The sequence below is a fragment of the Betta splendens genome, chromosome 16 (genome assembly GCF_900634795.4).
Source record: "Betta splendens chromosome 16, fBetSpl5.4, whole genome shotgun sequence".
NCBI lineage: Eukaryota > Metazoa > Chordata > Actinopteri > Anabantiformes > Osphronemidae > Betta > Betta splendens.
Window position 1 is genome coordinate 20,387,728 of NC_040896.2, and position 22,119 is coordinate 20,409,846.

Here is a 22,119-nt window from a genome sequence, read left to right on the forward strand (position 1 = left end):
AATCTACACTGGCTTCTTTATCATTCTAACTACTCTATATTACCTCAAGTACTAATAATGAGCCTTTTAAAAGACACTTACCTCAAAAAGCTAATTGTTTTTGTTTGATTTTGGTGACACTTTATCGAGACTGGCTGTTAATTAATAGCAATTATACATCAACTATTAACGCAGGCACCTTATTAATTAATGGCCTCAGATGCAATTAAATTACAGATGCACACACCAATTTAGCAACCAACTTTCCTTAATCCTGCGTAATTTCAAAGGGATTTCTGAAAGGGGGAAAGTGATTCTATTATTATGGCAACCGTAGGTGTTAATTAAGAAGTAACTAGCAGTTCATCTAATGTGGATGCATGTGTGTGTGTGTGTGTGTGTGTGTGTGTGTGTGTGTGTGTGTGTGTGTGTGTGTGTGTGTGTGTGTGTCTGCATTCAGGCTGGGTGGGTGTGCTGCTGGATATTTACCCAACAGAAACACAATATGGCCATTTCACCCACAGCAAGGCCATATTTCTGCTCCAATAGTGAGCCATTTGACTGACTGATAGAGCTATGTCCACTTATGATGCTGCTTGTGTTGTATGTTTCTATCTAGCTTTATTCTGTGTGCCCCTCTTAAATCTGGATCTTTGAGGTAGAGTTTCCATTTTGCTCCAGGCGGCAAGAAACAGACTCCTTGTGCTGTTACTGAATCCCCTTGTTCATGGCTGAATGCTTTGTGTGTGTGTGTGTGTGTGTGTGTGTGTGTGTGTGTGTGTGTGTGTGTGTGTGTGTGTGTGTGTGTGTGTGTGTGTACCTGTGCAATAAAGCAATAAAGTTATGGCTTTGCTTTCAAACATCCAAGGCTGCAAATTACAAAGCAGCTGATTTTTTTAAACAAATATTCTCCTTTTGATTAGAAAATCTCTTTTTCTTCTTCCTCGCTTTAAGTCCTTGTGAGGATACAACCTCTTCCAGTAGTCGGGCCGAAGTTAAAGACTCAAAGAGCAGCTCAGGGGACCCGGATGTGCGTTCACCATCTTCTCCAGTAAGATTTAGAGAAGCAATGAATCTCACAGGGGAATATTCAAGTCAACATGCACGCTGTCCGATTATGTTAATAATAAATCCAATTATGCACTTATAGCATAATGCTTAAAAAGTAAACTAGGCTTGTTGCCCATGGGGTCCTGCAGAAATGGGACCAGTTACAGTGTGTTGCAAAATAGTGGGACCTACTTCCTCATGTAAACACAGTAATTAGCTCAACGCCTGTGTCAGTGTTTGTTGCATCGATGTCAGCTTTAATATTATGAACGGTCATATGGTTTTTCCATCATTTTGAAGACCAACTGCTTAATTGTTCCACTGTCATTGCAACTGATGGCTATTTATAAAGCTTTAATCCTAAAGCAGGTTGTGGGTTACCCTAAACAGATCGTGAGCTGTCACGTATCACCATGCTGTACAGTATGTTGGCTATGTGTTTTGTACATTTCTGCACTGGAAATATGCACAAGCAGCTCTGACAGACCTGATCCATGTGATTCAGACATTTGCTGTTTATACCGTACATGAAACGCCCTCTAAAACACCCAACTGTCTGTGTCCACGCTAATTAATGTTTACTAAACTTGAAAGCCTGTATAGGCTACACTGGGAACCATAATTACAAATGTGCCTTCAACAACAATTTCGTTTCTTGGGTGACGGAGAACATTAAAAGTCTGAGTCAAATGAGCGTACAAAGCTAACAAACACATGCATTTAAACTATTTCAAGCCCATTTTGATCCCCCAAGACATCCTATCAGTAACAAGTCCCCGATCGGAGAAGGAGCTGCACAACACAGTCAAACCAGCAATTAGTGCAAATTAACAGACATTTTCAAAAATGTCTTTGCTTAGAAAATGGCTGCTTTGTAGTTCAAAAAATTCCCACTTTGGCCTTAGAGTGGGAGTGTTTCCAGCAAATGCTTAAATCCTGAAATAAGTACTGCAATCTTCTGGCACAGACACACAGTAATGCTTTAAAAACAATTTAGCAACTGTCATCGCTGTAATTACAGTAACTAATTACCATCCTCAGCAAACAAATAGCTTAACATAATACGCAGGCCCAATCAATTTTGAAGAAATGCAAATTCCAAAAGCAAAAAAGGGACATTTTGGCAAACCTGAAAGAATTACAGGGAAATAATACACTTTGTTTTATCCACACATAATTCCCAGGGAATATCATATCATAAATATTTGCATTCAGTTCTTATCAGGACATTTGCATTTGCCTCTTATCAGTCGGCAAGCCAGGCACTGGCAGATAGGGAGAACTGCCTCCACGCCATACACACATTTCTAATGAGTCACGTCGCAGGCTGATATCATATTTTGGCTAGAACTTTATCACCAAAACGAGGAGGTCATTTTCTCCTGGAGTTGGCTCATCTTGGAACTGTCTTTGAGTTTTTTTCCTCTCTGATGTGATTCAACTGAGATTCATTTTTTAAAGCCCACAAAAAGGATTATTTCCTCTCCTCCCCCCAACTGCAGCAGCCCCATATCAGTGGCACGTATGCTTGCAATGATTATCATTCTGTCATAAAATATTTCAGTTTTATCAGAGTATTATTTTATTTGCCACAGCATCCCTCAGAACAGAGACTCTGGGGGAAAGGAAGAAGAAGGAAAAAAAAACAGAAGAGGCAAGCTCATCTGCATGAACAGCAGTGGATGACAGGCAGGAGACTCTGCACCACCATCTCATTTTAGTAGACATGTGCAACAGTTTCCAGGGGGAAAAATTAAAGTAATTGTTTGATAACATTTTCAAAAAGGTATTCCACAATAACAATTTCATGGTGCATTGCAGAGTATAATTATAAATCAGCCTTTTTTTCTTGGACAGCCAAGGAACACTGGGGGTCAAGTAAAGTATCCTAGTCAAATTCTCCTCTCATTAGTGCAATCGCTTCTCTCTGCTAATTATTTCCTCTCTCTCTCACTCTCTCTGTCTCTTTCGCTCTCTCTCTCCTCGTCTCCCTGGATTATCCTGAGCAACACGCAGCATTAGAATGAATGATAATTTAATACATGTTTTTTATTAAAATATGTTGTTCTCGCAAATATATTTCGCATTAACTGCAGCTTGATTTGACAAAATGTTAACCGTTCGTTTGATGTACCAGCATTATGCATATGACAAAAAGCCTTTATGTGCCGGCTCTGCTCGTTTTATGCAATTGAGCAGTGTATGTTTGTATGCAATTAAAAGGCAAAAAATAAAAAGCATTTGCGTTCCCTTGGGGGTTGGGGGGTGACGCGAGGGGGACATGGAATAATTGTGAAAATTCAAACATAGTGTAATCATTAAAATGTGCTGTAAGGAATGGATGTGACATGTAAATGATTCGGACGCCAAGTAATTCACATGCCAGAGAACTGACAGGGATCCGTGATTAACAGTGGACAACAGTGATGGCTGCTCTCAAACAAACGGGAAAGCCACAGTAAGTCGCTTTTCCTCCTCTCATAGTCTTATTTTGGCCGTCGCTTCCTTTGGAGGGGAAATAAGCTGTAAGGAAGTGCGAGGGGGAGCGTGTTCATCTGCAGCCCTGCCTTCTGGAGGTGGGTCTTCATCATGGCTCTGTGCCTGCTTCAGCTCGGAGGAGGGCAGCTGGATCACCTTAAGGATTCTCCTTAAATCTTATCTCAGGCTTTGTTTAAACAGAAGAGTGGAGACATTCCACTAGGCCCAGCTCTGAAGATCTGTCATGCGGCACTCGTGCACACAGCAGCCTCTTTTTTCCCAAGCAGTACAAAAATTAGTACATTTGGATTGTTAATAGCACTATGGGAAGGCAAGAGATGGGAAATCTGCACCAGTACATGGTTCTGAACAAATGAGACTGTACATTTGGAAAAACATATTTCTCAATTTTCCTTCATTAACAACAGCACGTGTCAAACTCTGCTGCTACAGTATTAGCACATCATTAACATGTCTGATGAACAATCAAATATGTGGTGTTTGAAACATCCCCAGTGAGCGAAATGCTTTCTTAGTTAGCAGTGTCATGATTGCAAACAGTATTTCTGCCGTGCTCGCGTTTGGTCCAGCCTCAGGCAGACAGGCTGGCCGGCCATGGCCTCCAATCCCTCCACCGAGCTTGACAGCTCCGTTCCAGGACCGTTAACTAGCTGTAAACAGCATGATCTACTGACTTCTGTGTCTGCTCCACTCAGACCCACACTGCTTAGCTGCTTGTCCAGTCTGTGAACTTCCACGGTTCTTCTCTGCTATGATCAATTTTTGATAATTATATGTAAGGATGTAAAACAGTTGTGTGTGTGTGTGCAGAAGTTACAGACACAATAAATACGGTACACTGACTCTTTAATTGTATAGCTTGTTAAGTTATAGTTACTAAAAAATAATATTTTATGTGACGTTATTTGAATCCATTACAACTTTGAAGGTAATATAATTTATACTTTTGGAGTTGCTAGTTACTTTTGGCAGATGTATCCCACATTATTGTATTATCATGTACTCAATTTCAACTGTGCACTGTTTGTTCTTTCTACTGTTTGTTCTTTTAATATTATTTTTATCATGTAGTTTAAGCTAGACAACCGAGCCAACTTTGCTACTGATACAAATACACTTGCAGTTGTTGAAATTCTTTTCTATTAATAGTCATAGTGTGACTCTGTCTGTTTTTGCTTCTACATTTATGTTATCACACGTTTTAACATCACTGTACTACAAACTGTGTTGTACTGCGCTACATGATTGTTCACATTCATGTCTTATGTACCAGACCACAGGTGTGTAGTTTGATTATTCATGAGAGTTTAGTGCCAGAAGGCTGTCGAGTGTAAAAATGCTGGAATTAAAACTGGATTTAAAGAAATGAAACACAACTTAAAAAAAAAGATGTTTTTGCAGACTACACAGCCTTAAAGGTGCGGTTACATGACTATTCTAGAGCAATTTAGCAAACACTGATCAGTGCTGGAGGATCAAAGTAAAGGTGAACTTCGTACAAGAAACGTTTCTACAAAAGGAAATAGTTTAAAAAGCTGTAAAAACAGTTTGTGGTCGACATCTGAAAGTGATTTCGATTCTGATTTCATTAAACATTGCAGGTATCAACGATGGCTGACCGCAGATGTCGCCTTATCTTGCATTCTGGCACGGTATTTACATGGGTTTTCAACATTTGTGCAGCCTGTGGTGTCATTATCTTTCAGAAAGCTTGTTGAGAAGCATTACTTGAGCTGGGTACTGGAGCCACGGTCGGGCCCTGCCTGGTGCATGTGGGGTCGACGCATTAGAGGCCAAGTTAGCAGTCGCTCTCAGAGGGGGGCCGCTGTCCGGGCCGACTTTTACAACTGGTTAGCAGCCATCCAGCCAAAGAGCTGCTAATCGCCAACTCATGAACAGCTAAAGGCCTCGCAAATGAGCGCAGAAATGGTGTTGTGGTGTTTGCAAAGCGCAGCAGCGGCAGCAGCGTCCAAGTGAAGAAGAGTTTTGGGCCAGTCTTTGTCTGAGGATCTCGGTTTGGCCAGTGGTTCAGCCCCAGCAGGGACGAGGATCTAGAGGATTTAAGCAGAGCTTCAGCAGCTTTTACAAATAAGCTTGTTGGGGAGACAACGCTGCACAGTACAGCGGTGGATCACAGTGAATTGAAGGGAAGGTTAGCAGGAGCCCCGGACACAGAATCCGCTATGTAGCTGTTTTATCTGCTTTAGTTACTGCATGTATGACACTTTGATAAGGCCAGCACCATATATTTTACCTAGCTCGCTTTGGTCATGTAAAATATGAGAACATTCAATCATATATATCTGTGACAGCTGGGTCAAACTGACCTCAGGCTTCGTTTGTATGTGAAGATTTAGACTCTTTTCTCACATAAAAGTACATTAGCAGAAAGAAACATAATGAAATGTAAAAGTGCTGATAAATGAGTTTAATAAGTGAAGATACTGTACAGATGCTACAACAAAAAAAAAATAGTTCATAGGAGGAAAAAGTCTACTATTATTGCATGCATATAATTATTACTAAAAGCTATCAAATAAATTTGGAGAAACTGAGGAAAATGTAGTGACTTATTACAAATGTAGCCCTTAGATAAATAACTATAGAAACTAATTCTTAAAACGAAATATATTTAGTTAGGTTTCTTCAAATTCAAATATATGAATTATTTGGGAGCTTTTTAGTAGAAAACAACTTCGAAAAATAATATAGAGCCATAATAACCAATTTGAAATATAACTAATATTGTATATTACTTTAGTTACATGGTTGTTCTGTCCTATTTGGTTAGTTTTGTCTTTATAAAATGTTTATGTAAAGATTGGTTTAATTTAGCATGTCGCACTTTGTTAGCTAACTCCTTAGACGTTAGACCATTAGGCTGCATGCTGGGAAATACTCACGCGCTCCCTGAAGTGTGTGATATTTGGCCTCGACGTCCTGTTGTTTTCTGTGTTCAGCCTTAAGAGGAGACGCAATTTTGCATTCAATTGTTAGGCACAGAACCAGTCTAAAGCAAAATATTCAATAATCAGAGCTGAAACAAGGAGGGGAACAACACAGAAGAGGTAGATGTAGTGATAAGCATTTATAGCCATTTGCTAGCCAATGCTAACGTTAGTGCTCTTGACCTGTAGCAGGAAGCCGTGTGCGCTCTCCATGGCCCGAAGCTACAGTGGCAGTTAATGAAGTCGCACTTAAAGAGTAGTACTGTATGAGTGGACGGGATGGAACGTTGCCGTCAACAGAGAAGAGCGGAACCAGCGACTTGGATCCGAGCAGCGTCGCTAATGTCTCAGCTGATCACAGAGTGAGTACACAAAAACAGTCCTTACTGTATCTTATCTGTATCGGTTATAACACGTGGCTCCACTAGGAATAAACAATAAGTGATCGTTTTGATCAGGTGCCGTCTTCCGCCTTGTCATGTGTCAGATAACGACTTGTGCTTGTAGTTTTTTTGGTTGGTTTCTCATTTTAAGCTGTTGACATACAGTAGTGTGTCTTACCTTTGTGTGGATTCGTCGGATTAGCTCCACTAAACAATTTTAGATGTTTAATAGTGGTGCTGTGGTGGTGTGAGTTGCTGCTTCCTCTTTTGTCCAGGTGCTAATAAAAGTAAAAGCAATGGCCTTCTTTGCATTTCTCTGGACTCGCCGTGTTTGTGCGCGTGCGTGCGTGCGTGCGTGCCCGCCCCCCACCGTGCGATTGCGCTCAAGAACAAAGTATAGCAGGACTCTAGGACTACGGGAGTGATTCAGGCTTGGGTTTGGCCTGGCTTTGGTTTAAGTTCCCTTTTTAAAGCCATTAACTGTTGTCCACAGACAAACATTCATAGTTTATTCGCCACCCTACGACCCTGCTAAGTCTACTTAGTTTGAGATTGTTTTTTGTTGATTGTTCTTTCAGGAGGTCTTACTAGCTGTACCTAATCAAGTGATGCAGTGTGGTTCGGTTATGCCAGGGCCACCCTCCGCTGCGAAAGCCATCAGCGCTTTCTGTAACCCCTATACTTGCCCACACACAAACACACAGGGAAAAGTGACTGTTGGGAGCAGGGGAAATCGGATATGATGGAAGACAGGGACAGTGCTGGGTGGAGTCTGATTAAGTGATTGTGACCATTCTGTTACTGAAATGCTTTCTTCAATACTGCTGATAAGATCATCCTTGGGCTTTATCTTTGTTCTTGAACTTATTTTAAACATTCCCCTCTGCTCTCTCTTCATTACATACTGTCCTCTTCTTTTGGCATCTAGTTTCATTACTGGCGACTTATCTCATACATCCTTCCTTTCTGTCACTCTGTTTATTGTGTGGCAGGGATTTTAAGATTAGCTGTTCCCACATACCCCCTTAACACTACAGTATAATGAAGACTTGATGCACAAAACCAGTTCTGGCATGTGTGCTGTGCTAGGAAGGAACTAAATATTTATTTTTAGTTGAAGTAAATTAATTAGACTATCTAAAGAAAGATAGCAGTGAAAGGCTGTGCGTTTAATTTGAAATGGCATATCTGCAATGCATTTTTTCGTTTTATAATCCCACAGCAAATGTGCGGCCTGCTTCATATGATATTACTATTCACAGCAGATTATTTGCATATAGGTTGCAAAGTATGAAAGGGATGTCTGATGTTATTTTGATTGATGAAGAAGAGTGTGCATTGAATCATCTGATATGGAATCGTCCTATTAGAACAAGCCTTGCCTGTCTGCTTGGCATTTAAGGCGCATGACTGAATGCGGCTGCCTATTTACTGCAAAGAAATCAAGGCCTCATCATGCTCATATCTGCTATACACATAAGTCATACACTTGCATCGATTGATGAGGATTGCTCCTGAATGGCCCATTTATAAAGGCCCGAATGCTCTATTAGAGGGACATTTAAAAGTATCACTGAGTGCATCCATGAGTATCGAGGCAGGAAGACAAACAAGCCAAATGTGTTGCTCTAATATTCTGCTTTGACTGTGATTCAGTAAGAGTGAGGAAGCGTAGAGCTGTTGCACCATGGCTGCTTGGCTGCATGCACACTGTTTATTGTCTCTCTATTCCTCTTCTTGAAATGCATGAAGAAATGGAATTGCCATATTCTATTGCAACAATATACTCCACCCTACAGTAGGTACACATTGATTAGTTTTATCAAAACAAAAAGTACTTTTGATAGATGTAAATAGAAATGTTCATTTACATGCACCTACAACATTTTATAATCTGTTTATTTTTACTATTTTGTCTAATTTTGCTGTTCATATATCCCGGTTCTACTGGCCACACCTTTATTCCTGAAGCCTTTTTCAACGTAAGCAATAAGGTAAATCGCTTTTCTTCAGTGCAAACATGTATTTACATGTAAATACAGATGGAGCAGTTTATTTTTGCTTTTGTTGGTCATAATACAGCTTAGATCATAATAGGTCATTAGAAAGATGACGTCACATTTATAGAAAAAGCTTCCCGCCACTGGCACTATGATGCTGTACAGTAGCACAGCGCAGGTGCTGTGGACCAATTTACAGTAGCATTCAGGAAACTACTGTACAAGATAAAAGATGTTTCGCTATAGATTTGGGGAATAAAGAAAACAGTGAAAGTCTTGTTTCACTTTCACTCCAGCTTCATTGCATAGTTTTGTGCCTTTGTAAAAAGCATGAATAAGGCATTAGAAATCTCCAGAAAGCCTGTATCAGCAGAGGCAATGATTACATCAAGTAACGCCTATATTTAAATGTTTATATTAACATGTGGCTATTGTTTTAAGACTTTAAAGAAAGTCTTTTAAATACAACTTTTCTCTTTTCTATTATTATAACTAAACTGCATTTAATGTCTCGTTATAATCATTCAGCAACACCAAGTAGAATTATATTTTCTGCACCCTTCCCATCCATCACAAAATTTCCCTTTTGAACTGTACAAAACAAGAGTGTCATTATTTTCTTTAAAGTATGTTGGGCAAAATAAACATACATATTTAATTATAAACTAGACAGATGGGTGAGAAATGGTCTCCCATGATTTATTTGCAACCCTATAATGTTACATGTCTTTCTCTTGGTAAAATATGCAGTCAGTGGCATCTTTCCCTCAAACCTCAGAAACTCTCTAACCTGTATAAAGGACATATGAGGATTGATGAAATATTTATCCTTAGAAAGAACTGTGTAAGGATAAACTAAAAGCACTTGTGTCAGATGTGAGGAAGGACTTCAGCACAGGGAAGTAATTATCAAAGTACAGTACATGTAATTAACATTTGTTGGTGCCAGTTATTTTGTAAATTGTTATTTGTAAGTTTTAATGTTTGCCTCTGATATACATGGAAATATGTGAAAAAGCCAGTTGTGCACCATGATACCTTCATGGTTTTTGAATGTGTCAAAGCTGCCTTCACCCAAAGTGTTTTTTTTTCATCTACGTCGTATCAACCCTTGTCTGCACCACAAAGATGTAATTGCATCACTCAACACGCAGGTTAAGAGACAGGGTTGGAGAAATTAGCACTTTTTTTATATTACAGATTTCCCCAGTTGTTTTAATAACCCATCTCAAACCTGTGATCTAATCTACAGGAACAGTGGAAGTAATTAAAGTTGAAATTAATTACCGTCTGTGCCTGATATTCTAATAACGGCTTTGAGTTTTGTAGCAGGAAGTTGATATTTTGTCATCCGTGTTTTATCTCTCACCGCAGTGTGTGATTGTCTGCTCTTACAGATTATTAATGTATCCAGGAAGGGAGCAGGAAATGGCAGATAAAGGCAGAGAGACTTTCCTTTCTAGCACTCCTCCTGACCACAGTGGCCCCTCTTGACAGCTTGAAGCCCCTCCTCCCCACCTCCTCCACCACCCCTTCTCTTTTAACAGTCCCTTTATCATGACAGTATTTAGAGGAGATAGCGTAAGACTGAGCAGGCCTTATGACTGCTTTTGATAGAAATTATACATTTGTTCATTAGTGGCTAAGATAATGCCCCCCTCGTATCCCCACCTTCAGCTCTGCTTTCCCTTTGGGATCTCATTTAAGACCCACAGCGTTCAGCAGTGCATACTGCCAGGGCTATAGATGTGACACCACACAGGACCTGCCGCAGACAGTGTAGCTGGAAATGTCAAGTTAAGTGAAGGGAACTGTTCGGCCTGCACACTCTAGTAAGCAGGGTGTGTACCTCCCTGTGGGCTGGGTGGGGGATACATGTGAGTGTGGTGCTCCTTCTGCTTGGGTCTGTCACTCTCATAGGCGCTATCATGTTTTTAATGGAAAACGGTCAACTAAAATCAAATATTAAGCTTTGATAACCATGGTGGAAGAGCAGTGCCTTCTGGAGTGGAAACAACCTTTCAGCTTTCTCTATTCTGTATCGCTTTACACCAACTCCGGAGCTCCAAGTTGCTTCCAGACTCTTTGCTCCACTTGCCCTAAAGATAAATGTAACTCTTACACTGTTTGATCTGATTAGTGTGTGATGTTCAGTGGTTTCTTTAAGTAAACAATAATTGCAGAATCAGAATGATCCACCTTACTCTTGGGTTGTCACACTAGTCTCTTTGATTGCAGACAATCAATTATTATTTTCTGCTACTGAATATATGTAGTTTATATTGTAGATTTATGAAATTAGCAACAATACAAGTTTCCTAAATTAGGCTAAAAAGTTCCTTCCATACAATAAAGACCACTCATTCTCTGATTAATTTTCTTTTTAATCAACATTTGTGTAATTTTTGTGTAGAGGGTAGACCAGGTGAAGAGAGACTTTAATACAGCGGACCAACACTTGTTTTTGTACCCACAATAAAAAAAAAACATAACCTCTGTCAAATGATGCTCCATAGGATCCAATCCATGCAAGACAGAGAGGAACAGAAAAATTACACATTTATATCAGCGTTTTCAACAGCTCAGAGAAAAGTGTGATGAATGTACAACGTTGAAAGTCCCGAAGAGAAAAGAAGCAGCTGACAGCCAGCCTATAAGTTGAACAAAACAAAACACAGATGTGTTTGTGAGTGTCACACCATATGACAAGTCCTCACGGAGATGGAAGGAAATCACAGAATCCGTAATGTGCTAGCTGCCAAGAGACGTGGTGCAGACACATCCTAGCAAAGAGGGATTTCAGAAAAGAATCCACACCCTGGACAAGACGGACCAGATGTTTGAATGTCTCAGCTAAGAAATAAGCATTTTTACAAAACAGAAATTCTTCATGAAGATTATAAATTAATTACACCTATATGGATCTTTATAAACTGTGCAGCTCTGCTGCCTACATTAATGGTCAAAGACTTGCAGGAGGACTTTATGAAGTCAAGGACTGTAAAATGCTTGCTCTATAATCAAGGCCTTCATGGTTTGAAACCTCCAAACGTATAAAAGGTTTACCTGAGTATGTAGAGATCCTTTGGAGAGGTCGTGTCTGTTTTTTATGGAGTGGGATTGACATCATGGAACGTCATTAAAGTATACCATATGAAAGACAAATGTGATGCCCTCGGTGCACATACAGTAGTGAATCTTATGAGGTCAACCAATGCCTGGTCTCGTCCATGTCAGCCCGACAGGTGAATTCAGGATTTAATTAAAGGCACAAGTCACATGAAAACCAAAGATGTTTAATTAGCTGCAAGTTATTGGACATGTGAAATAGGAAACTGAGATGTCCAAGGCTTCTGAGGAATTTAGCTTATTATACAAAATGTATGAAAATATTAAAGATAAATAAAAACCTCCCCAGCTGCAATTTTAAGTCTTATTATTTAGTTTTTATTATTATTTGTCTATTTGAAGTGAACTTAGGAGTCAATAAACTGGGTTCACATTTTAACGAGCAGATTTCTGTTTATGCATGAAGGTACTGTACAGTATTTATAGAAAATGTGCGGTGGATGACTGTGTACTAAATGGTTTGTTAAACAGTTATACACAGTATTAATATTCTGGCTGGATCACCTAAAATGGTTTCAGTTTGTGGTCAGGACCCGGACATGTTTAGTGTTTTGTAACCACATTATTATTTAGATTGTCTGCTGTAATTAGGGTTTCCTTTTACATTACTTACTTACTTTTCTATAAATATATAACTGGCAACTAATGTATCCACATGCTAAAAATTGGAAATCTGCTAACATGACATCTTGTTTAGTATCTGTATAATAACAGAATGAATCTATAGCTTGCGTGTTCAGATAACCTACTCTCTTGTTCAATAGAACAAGCCATACCCATCAAAAACTAACTGGTCATTCTGTCACACTGTAAAAAGTAACATAGCAGAACTCATCCTCCCTGCCAAGACTGAAGTTGGGTGACAAACAGCCACTTTCTCACTGTCTCCTGGATCAGCTATAAGACGATTTCAATGACATGCAGAAGATCAACTGTTGGGAGAGTGAGGACTGTGAGACAGGGGCTTAGAATCACGGCCGGATCAGAATGAGATGAACATACAATCAGAGGCAAAGCCACACGGGCTTATCTGCCCTTTCACGATGGCTGTCATCATTCGAGAGTTCCCTCGGCTGCTCCTCCGCCAAGATGAGAAGGCTTTCTGGCAGAACCGGAAAGTTTCCCTTGTCTGCATCAGGAAAAGTTTTAGAGGAAACTTGCAGCACCCACAAAGGAACACATGAAAGTCATCGAGAAGGGGTAAAGCAAAAATGAGAAGTCAGGAGGTGTCAACCTGGGTGAGAATAACAGAATCAAGTACAAGGAGGGTGAGATCACGCTAGAGGGCATACAGAGAAAGATTAAAAAATGCACAGATCTGCAGAGGCATTGCTTTAGAACACGCTGCCTTTTAAAATTCAATTCAATTCAATTACAAGCTGCTCTTCTCGCTCCCTGTCTCTCAATTAGATCTATTTCACTGATATTCTTGAACATTAAAATGCATATTACCTTTCAAGCTTCCCCACTGTGATACTTTTAGTCTATAAACAGTATGTACCTTAATGTAAACCTGCCATTTCTTTCCAAAAACAGAGCGTCATCCGCCTGAGCATCGTTTTGATGTGAGCCACTGATGGACTGTCGGTGCACTCGGCATATGTCACATATACTTCATACAAAACCCCATTTGGCATTGGAGTTGTCAGGCTGTGTGGGAGATCTGTAACATGAAATGGCTCCATTTCAGCTCACTCCACTGAACATATCCCATACAAGGCTTCGGCCAGTGTTTATAGCTTACCCCCTGTGAGGTGTTGGCATCCAGTAGCGGCTCTATATCTGAGACAGTATGGTGGTTGTGTAGTCTTTTCCCATGCGAGCCCTGCTACGCGAGGTGATTAGAGCATCTCTGTCAGTGGCTGAGGGGACAGATGGAGCAACAGAGGACTTTCTGGAGAGACTATGGTAATTAGGAGTGAAAGGAGAGAAAATGGCAGCTTCAGAGCAACTGGGTTCAGGGAGAAGCTTTAAACAACACTATTCAAGTGGCGCAGGGACTTGTATGCCCTTTGGCCAGTTAACATGGCATTGTTATGTTCGTGTTAACATGTTTGCACATGCTGTGAGGTTCTCCCTTCAGTATCAGTACTGCAACACCAAAGTATTCATAGTGAACTAAAACTCTTTTTAATTTCGCTGTCAACTGCACAAGTAATCACAAGCTACTAGTATTATATGTAATGCGTATTAAATTGTACTAAATTGAAAGTAAAAAGATATTTCATTTAATTTGGATTAATTGAGCCTTTACAAAACACCAGTAACTGTCTCAAAATACATTATTGGCTTGCTGTTAAACACTTCAACATTCGTTCTGTCTCGTTTTATTCACTCTGTGGAGATGATTGTTCCTTCCAGTGATTAATTGCTTTGTCAACTATCAATCTCCAGCACCATAAAAAAGCCACAGGACCTACAGCCAGCAGGTTACTGGTGAAACGGTGGCACTAAAGTCCCCATAAGGCATATATTAATGAGGCTACAGCAGGAGGTAACAATTTGCTGTTAAAACGTAACCCAGTCTTTAATTAATTAAGCTCTCCCTTCTAAACTGCCACCACACTCTCACACATACAGTATTTGACCTCAGTTTTTCATGTTTTACATTGGAGCTATAGCATATTTAAACATCATAAATACCTCAAACGGCAAGATAAACATACATTAATATTTTATTAAGGGCTGGTGTTCTCGTAAAGAGCTTCCTTCAGTTTACAAAGCGCATGCCACCAATTTAACCGGACTCAAAAAATATTCCCGGTGAGTATTTTTAGCCTCAGAGAAGCTAGACTTGCTTCTTTAGTAGATAAACACTTAACATCAAATGATTATCTTCCAACTCTTCCAGATATCAACTAACTGAGGATCTCATTTTATGTTATGCACACTTTAAAAAAATCAAATTGGCTCCTAAATTGGTTGGTCACTCCTATGTTGGAAAATAGGTCAAAGTTTCTGCAATCCAAAGTGTCCGCTAGGCTCTATGATTGCAGATTGATATGTTGGGGAGGGATTTCTATTTTTTTTCTTTGCTTGGCAGGAGCTGGAGATCCCAAGTGCACTTGGAGATTTTAGGAAGTGTTAGTCTTTTAATTTGTCCTAATGATGACATTGCAAATTTGCAAATTATTTTAAAGGGAAAACATATCCTTAAACTCTGCTAGGAGAATGTATCATGCAGTGTTGCTCCTTAACCGTTTTACAAAGGAAGCTGCATTACTGTACATACAAGGTAAATTCTTTTACAAAGCAGATGTGTATATATGAACATAGTTGCCGCTTAATCTTGTCAATATGCAAATATGGGTACGTTTTAGAATCAGACTACTGGTGTGAATTGGCCGGGTTCAGCTGTGCCAAACTGCTCGGCCATAATCATTTTGATGTTAATGATGTCTGCAGAACTGCAGCTTCACCCCTGCGATTTAATCAAACCTAATTTGGGTCAGTCCATTTTGGCTGCAGCTGAGCACCTCAACATCATCATTATCCCTCAGCCCAAAGTCTGCGCTCGTCTCCTCTGCGTCCTGGACGAATCCGCCAGGCCGCAGACGGCTTCTCCTCATCTGTCTTGTCACAACCTGCCCTGTCTTTCAGACATGGACTCGCACATTCTGGAGGTTTGGTTCTGAATTTCACCATGATCCGAATCAGAAATGAGACTTTGTGTTTAAGATTTCACTTCCAAGCTCTCTCTGCCTGTGGGACCTGCTCCTTAGGCTTTTCATCAGCTGCCATTTTCGACGGCATGCAGTAATTTCATGGCTCATTGCAAGCGCTGAAAACCTTTGAAACTGCAAATGTTAACTTTGCCTGGCCTGGAGCCATTTAGGAAGCGATTAATTTAGCAAACAGAAGTGAGCCACTTTCTCCTCCTAGCCTGCGCATAATTTTGGGGGCCTTCTATCTGTATTTGAGTAAGAGTGAGCAATGTAATGATGGCTCCTGTAATTGTGGCAGTGTGAAAATGGTTCCTACCTCAGCCTCCACTATCTTGCTCATCTCCTTTTGCTTGGGCTCAACAGCCTCGTACAGTGAAAGCACATGTAGATTGAGAAGAGGTGGAATCACTTACAACATCCTTGACCTTATTTCTTGTTGCGAGTTGTTAAAGCGTGTGAAAAGAACATGTTTGTTTGCAATTTCAACACCCCGCCGAGGGATGCCTTGCTTTATATTTACAGGCCGCTGACTGAACAGGCCTCCTTTTGATCATGATTATTCCATATCTTTGATAGCAGTGTGATATGGAGGCAACAATTCAATTTAGAGAACGGAGTGGAGACAGTATTGGAAGTGTGAAGCTTTTTGGCTGTGGTGCTCTCAGGAAATAGTGCGGCTCCCACTGAGAGGCTCTCAGTGTTTGCCCAGTATTCCTGGAGGCTTGTTTTGTCACAGACTCTGTGCAGCTAGGCATGGGAGAGGCAGAAGGCAGCGGGTCGGCCAGCCTTCCCCCACAGCTGTCCTCCTCCATCCTGGCACTCAGCTCCGCAAAGCCAATATGAAAACAAATTCTCGGCCCTCTTTGCAATTAATTTTCCTTTGCTGCGTAAAAAAAAATCAGTCTTGACAACATAACATATAGCAGGTTGTGTACAGAAAATCTGGCTGTACACAGGAGCAGAACAACCTCACAAAAATCTGTTTGTCCCCCAAGAGTAATTTTTCACTCTGCTGGGAGCAGTTGTCTAGCACATATTCCTTCTCATGTGCATATAGATCGGCGCGGTGCAATAAAGTGGCAGAAGTAAAGAGGTGCACAGTTTCCACAGTAACATTGACTATTTGCTACATGTTTTTGTTCATATGCACATTCTTTTCTGTATTCAGGGGCATTTCACTTTTATTCATAGGGAGAAAAGATTCAAGCATTAGATAAACAAACAAGGCTTAAAAACTACAAAAACATCTACATGTTGAGGGGGGAAGAAAGTTGGGTCAAAGGGGAAGAATCACAAAAAAGAAATGGTGGGAGTTTGTGGAACACAGTGACAATGATCCTTATTCCTATTTTGCATCTCACATTTATCACATGCGTGTGTGTTCATTTTAAGTGCGTGTATCCGCACTGTGTTTAGGAAATGACTGTTTCCTTACCTGGATGCCCTGTAACCACATCTGCATCCTGTTTTACAGGCCCCACTGCAATCTCCCCCACACCATTAATTTTACTGAAAGCCATTCACAATAACCACGAGATACTGGGCAGCGGCGTTCAAACGTTTTCTTCCCCCTTCTTATCATAAAGGTCCCACATGTCTTGGCAATATCCCCAAAATATGAAAAAAAAGATACATTTGTCCTAATTACGTCCGTCGAACAATGTTGTTTGACGGCCAAAGACATCAAATTAAATAGTATTTTGATTCTGCAAAAGTGGTGTCACCGTTTTATATTTTCATTGCAGGTACATTGACTGATAAATGCAAGCGGGAGAACAGTAATTATAGGGTGGAAATGACATCAGAAATTAAGCAAATTGTGAAAGGGTCTGCCTTTAAATGGGTTTGAGCCATGAATTAAAAAGACCATTAACTGGGAAGAGGCAGGTGTTATCCTCACTACCCAAAACAAAACAAGCAGAGAGGGAGGGTTAGTGTGTGTGTATGTGTGTGCGTGTGCATTGTGAGGCGAAAGAGGAGATGCAGGTGTGTGTGTGTTATCTATGAACAATCCTGTGTCAGTACTAAGTGAAGGTGGTGGTGATTTTCTTCCCTTTCAGGACTGTTGTAATGTATAAAAATGCCTGGTTCCACACATAAACCACATACTAATTTACTAATATGTCCTTTACATTCGGTGCTAGGGTGATGCTATGTTTTACGAATGTGTTGTGTCATTTGTTTAGTATTTTACAAGTTTAGACCTTTTAGTACAACACCCTGACTATTTTATCCGCTTCTCTGCAAAACTGCATTAATTCCAATTCCAAGAACTTTAAATTGTACTACAAGTAAATTGTTGCAAACTGACACCACCAAATATCAAAAGATAGCAGATCAGAGTCTCATTCCACCCCATTTTGTGCTGCCATATTTTCTTTCTTTCATTTTTTTTTTTTATCAAACCTGTGTCTGGTCTTTTCATGAGCTCAGTGAAATTTAAAGGTGATGAGAGGTCCTCTGCCTGATAGGACACAGGGCCAGTGTGGTGATCAGACAAAATTACATCAAGTTTCTCCCCTCGACTATGCTTGTCTTTTTTTCCCATTTAATCAAAGTTGTTGCGCTCCGATGCTGCCCTCTCTCCGGGCCAAGTGTCAAACGGTTTCCATTGATGTCAACGCGGTGGTAATCACAAAGTCTATCCACAGATGCCTGCTTGCACCGCAGTTTCACTGGGGCATCGCATTCTCCGCTCAACACCTTCGAGGCATGTAAGATTATTTCTGCAATCTGAAAGAGGGAATAACCTCTAGGAAGAAACTAAATCACAATATAAAGTAATTAAGCACATTATCAAAGTGGAGGTTAATTAGTAAGACCCTACACGCCAGCGCCATTCGTAACATTGCAAACAGACAAATGCTTTCGTTTTCTTCCCTTTTTTGAGACCACTCTCTCTCTCCCACACACACACACACACTGCAGGTTGATTGTCACTGTTGGGGCTCTGAAATTGATTAAACAACTTGCAATCCAGTTTAATTAATGGAAACTATCTGTATTTCAAAACTATTTAGCAGGGTGCCGCCCCTCTGTCTCATAGGAATTAATTAAGTTTTAGCATTACTATATGGACTAACCTTAAAACAGTGTTTGATGTTATAGCCCTTATTAAAAGCTATTCTTTGTATAAACACACACAACCTGTGAGTTGATATACTGTTAGCCAGTGTTTATCCATTAACATGAAAGACCTGTGCCAAGCTGTAATATCACAATAAGGGGAAGACAACATGCCCAGCCTCTATATCTCTGAAGTGCAGCTGAGTCCAAAGTGGCACATTGACAACAACATACATAGTTGCTGCATAGAAACAAAAGGCAAGGCATTCCTAATTATTGACAAGCAACATATATTTACTTTTTCTCATTTCCAAATGATGAGTCCTTCAAACTGCACTCAGTGTCTGCAGTGTGAAGATGTCCCTATCAAAAACTACAGACGTACCTGTTTGTTCAGGAAGACTTGGCAAGAAAACACCCTACCTTCTGTTCCAGGGCTGGGTGAAGCCATTAGGCAACTTAACTTGAGGTTTTTAAACACACTACTCTTTTGATTGCTCCTTTTTGTTCTTTACATGTATATCTTACTGACCTGAAAATTTTATTAGTTTGGAGTAGTAATGAATAGACATCTTTTAGGTCTTAGATGGAATCAACTGTTTGAACCAAATGTCAGAGATACTATAAAGCTATGGTACAGGTGCTCACTCTATGTACTGTACTTAAGTGAAGTATCTTTATGTTACATTTGCTATTACAGTTACTTTTGCTATAATTATTAGGAAGATAGAGCCCTTTTACACCACCATTGTATTTATTTTAACCACATCTGCATTGATGTAAAATCTATAGATCTTTGGCACATTTAAGACCCACCTTGGTAATATCATATGAATGCAGTCTTTCTATACATTTTCTTAATTTTTACAATTCTATATTTCTTGCATTTGAAATTCATAACATTTATATTAAGCAGCTCAATGAAGTTCCTTCACAACTGCTAAGCTATGAAACTACACTGAAAAAAATTTAACTTAGATGATAAAAATGTAATATAATTTTAACTGTACTATTAGCAACCTATTTAGTTTGCACATCTACTTAAAAATATTAAAATTACTAGTGTATGGGAGCTTGTTCACAACTCAGGACAAAACTCAAGAAAAACGAGACATTTCCTTACATATAAAACATATTTTATTTTTTGTAATCATTGACAAGCTTCCAAAGTACACGCAAACAAGAAATCATTTTACGTCATCATTTTTAGATTTATCTTAATAAATGTTGCTATACTAAAAGTAGTATTTGCTTATAAAGTTTAATTATTTGTTCTAGTAAATTCTGGTCTAATTGTCCAGTAGTGTAAACTGGGCCCTTTGACTATGCTTGGGAAACCCCATCCTCACTTTAGGTTGTGTATTGGCTGAAATTGCATTTCAACATTCACAATTACATATATTTACAGATATTTTAAGTACAATAGTGTAATTAAGAAATTTGCAGCCGCTACTCAGTAAATGAAAGTAAATGTATATGTTTTTGTATGTATATGTAAGTAGCACATCTACAATGATAAAGTAGATCCCACTCCAAGTAATACTCCAAGTAATACAGTATGTAAACTTAAAACTCAAGTAGGTTTCAACTAAAAAGACTCTCAACTCTCAAAACTCTCAAAGTTAAGTAGAGCACAGACAAAACTATCAATAGAGAAATGCTTGATTTAAGTTGAACCTACTGGAAAATTGACTGCAATTTACTAGAAAAATTAAGTAAGCCTTTTACACAGACATTTCTACATAAACATCTAATGCAAAAAAAAGTTACTTCATGTACTTTATAACCCAAACTTTTATCTTTTGGACCGAGTTTACATATTAGATTCTTCAACAGTACTTAAATATTTAATTAGAGTCTATTAAGCTATAAACGGATGAAACCTTACATTTTGACATTTAAGGTTTTTCTTTTCTGCCAGTACATTGTCTGGATTAGTACTGTTCTGTACCATTGGTTAAGGTGCTAATATAGACCAGGACTCAGTGGTGCAGTAACCTGTAATAACCCTTGGCATGTTGTCCTCGTGTCTGTGTGGGGTTTCTTCTGGTACTCTGGTGTCTTCCAACAGTCAAGTCTTGTGTGGCCCTGCAATGTACTGGTAACTTGTCCAGGGTGAACCCTGCCCAATGGCAGCTGAGATAGCCGCCTGGATTCATAATAATTACAAAAGAAGGCATAAGTGACAGGACTACCCTGTGATGTCACATCTCATACCCTTCTATAGGTGTGATAGAAATATGTCAAACTACTTCAAATGTACCAGAGTCTTCACCCCCTCCCTTCCCATCCTCTTGCCATCTTGCCTCTCCCCACCCCACACCCTGTTTTTTTTCTTAAATGGCATGAAGGTTGAGATGACTCCAATCCAATATCATCGCGCCTGAGACCACACAGATGGGGAGAGATAAAAGTTCTCTGTGAGCTGCTCACAGAGCTGCCATTTTCCAGACAAGTAGAGGGGGCGTGGGGAAAACGGGAGGGGAAGGACAAGGGGGGAGCCACCTGCGGCCATGACATCACCGCCTTATCACATATCATGTATCACCTGCAGCTCCGCGTCAGGCCTGAAGAGACAGATTTCATCTGTCATCTCTAAGAGGATCTCAATATAATTTACTGTGCTGATCTGACATCCAGAGGACAGGAGTAGAGTTGCCAAACCTAATCTTACAGATGAGGACTCTCCTTTTTCTGCCCAGTCATGTCCTTGTGTGTTACCGTGCTGCGAATGGGGAGAAGGGTTGGCATATCAGATTTAGCTGTTATTTGAAGGCGGCATCTTGGGTTAAGTGGCTCTTGTGGTTTCATTTCTCTGTAAACTCAATCCATGTACAAGTCGCCAGTTGCTGTTCTTTGTGTTCCAGGGAAACATCACATGACTTCACATGCTGAAGCCATCCCAAACATGCGAGATAAAAAAAAGCTGCAAACACAATATTTATTACATGCACATGGTGTAGAAATACAGACCTTTCCCAGATGCGCTTGTCACTACTTTCATGATGCCAGTGTGCATGAATACAATGGAACAACTTTGTAGGCAAGTATGCAAAAAAGAGATTATCATACATAAAAGCCAGAAGCAAAAACATAAGTGGTATCAAAAAGCATAACTTAATTAGAAAGACTAATCAACTTTAATGTGTTCATATTTAAGGGAGTGGGGAAGGATAATTAGTCTTGGGGTTCAGACTCCTTTCCTCTGCAGTCATGCTACTAACAAGACTTGATGCTGTCTAGAATGGCCACCCACATATAACAGCTAATTGCAGGTCTTCGCCCTCAAGCACCCTTCTAGTCATAGAGACAACAGGGAAATTGGCCATTTCAGCGGTGCTGGGTATCATTAATAATTAATGGCACTTTGAAGAGTCAGACTGTCCCTAAAAAGAGGTGC

The 22,119-nt window shown here is 39.9% G+C and overlaps 2 protein-coding genes across 2 annotated transcripts in view; one reads left to right on the forward strand and one right to left on the reverse strand.

Annotated features, from left to right (window-relative positions):
* The window catches only part of dpys (dihydropyrimidinase), a 29,199-nt gene extending 22,705 nt beyond the window's left edge, over positions 1 to 6,494 (reverse strand). Inside the window, exon 1 of the mRNA XM_055502996.1 lies at positions 6,432 to 6,494. The gene's annotated coding sequence lies outside the window, so the exon portion shown is untranslated. The remainder of the gene's footprint in view (positions 1 to 6,431) is intronic.
* The window catches only part of zfpm2a (zinc finger protein, FOG family member 2a), a 126,779-nt gene continuing 111,114 nt past the window's right edge, over positions 6,455 to 22,119 (forward strand). Inside the window, exons 1-2 of the mRNA XM_041067944.2 lie at positions 6,455 to 6,596; positions 6,666 to 6,838. The gene's annotated coding sequence lies outside the window, so the exon portion shown is untranslated. The remainder of the gene's footprint in view (positions 6,597 to 6,665; positions 6,839 to 22,119) is intronic.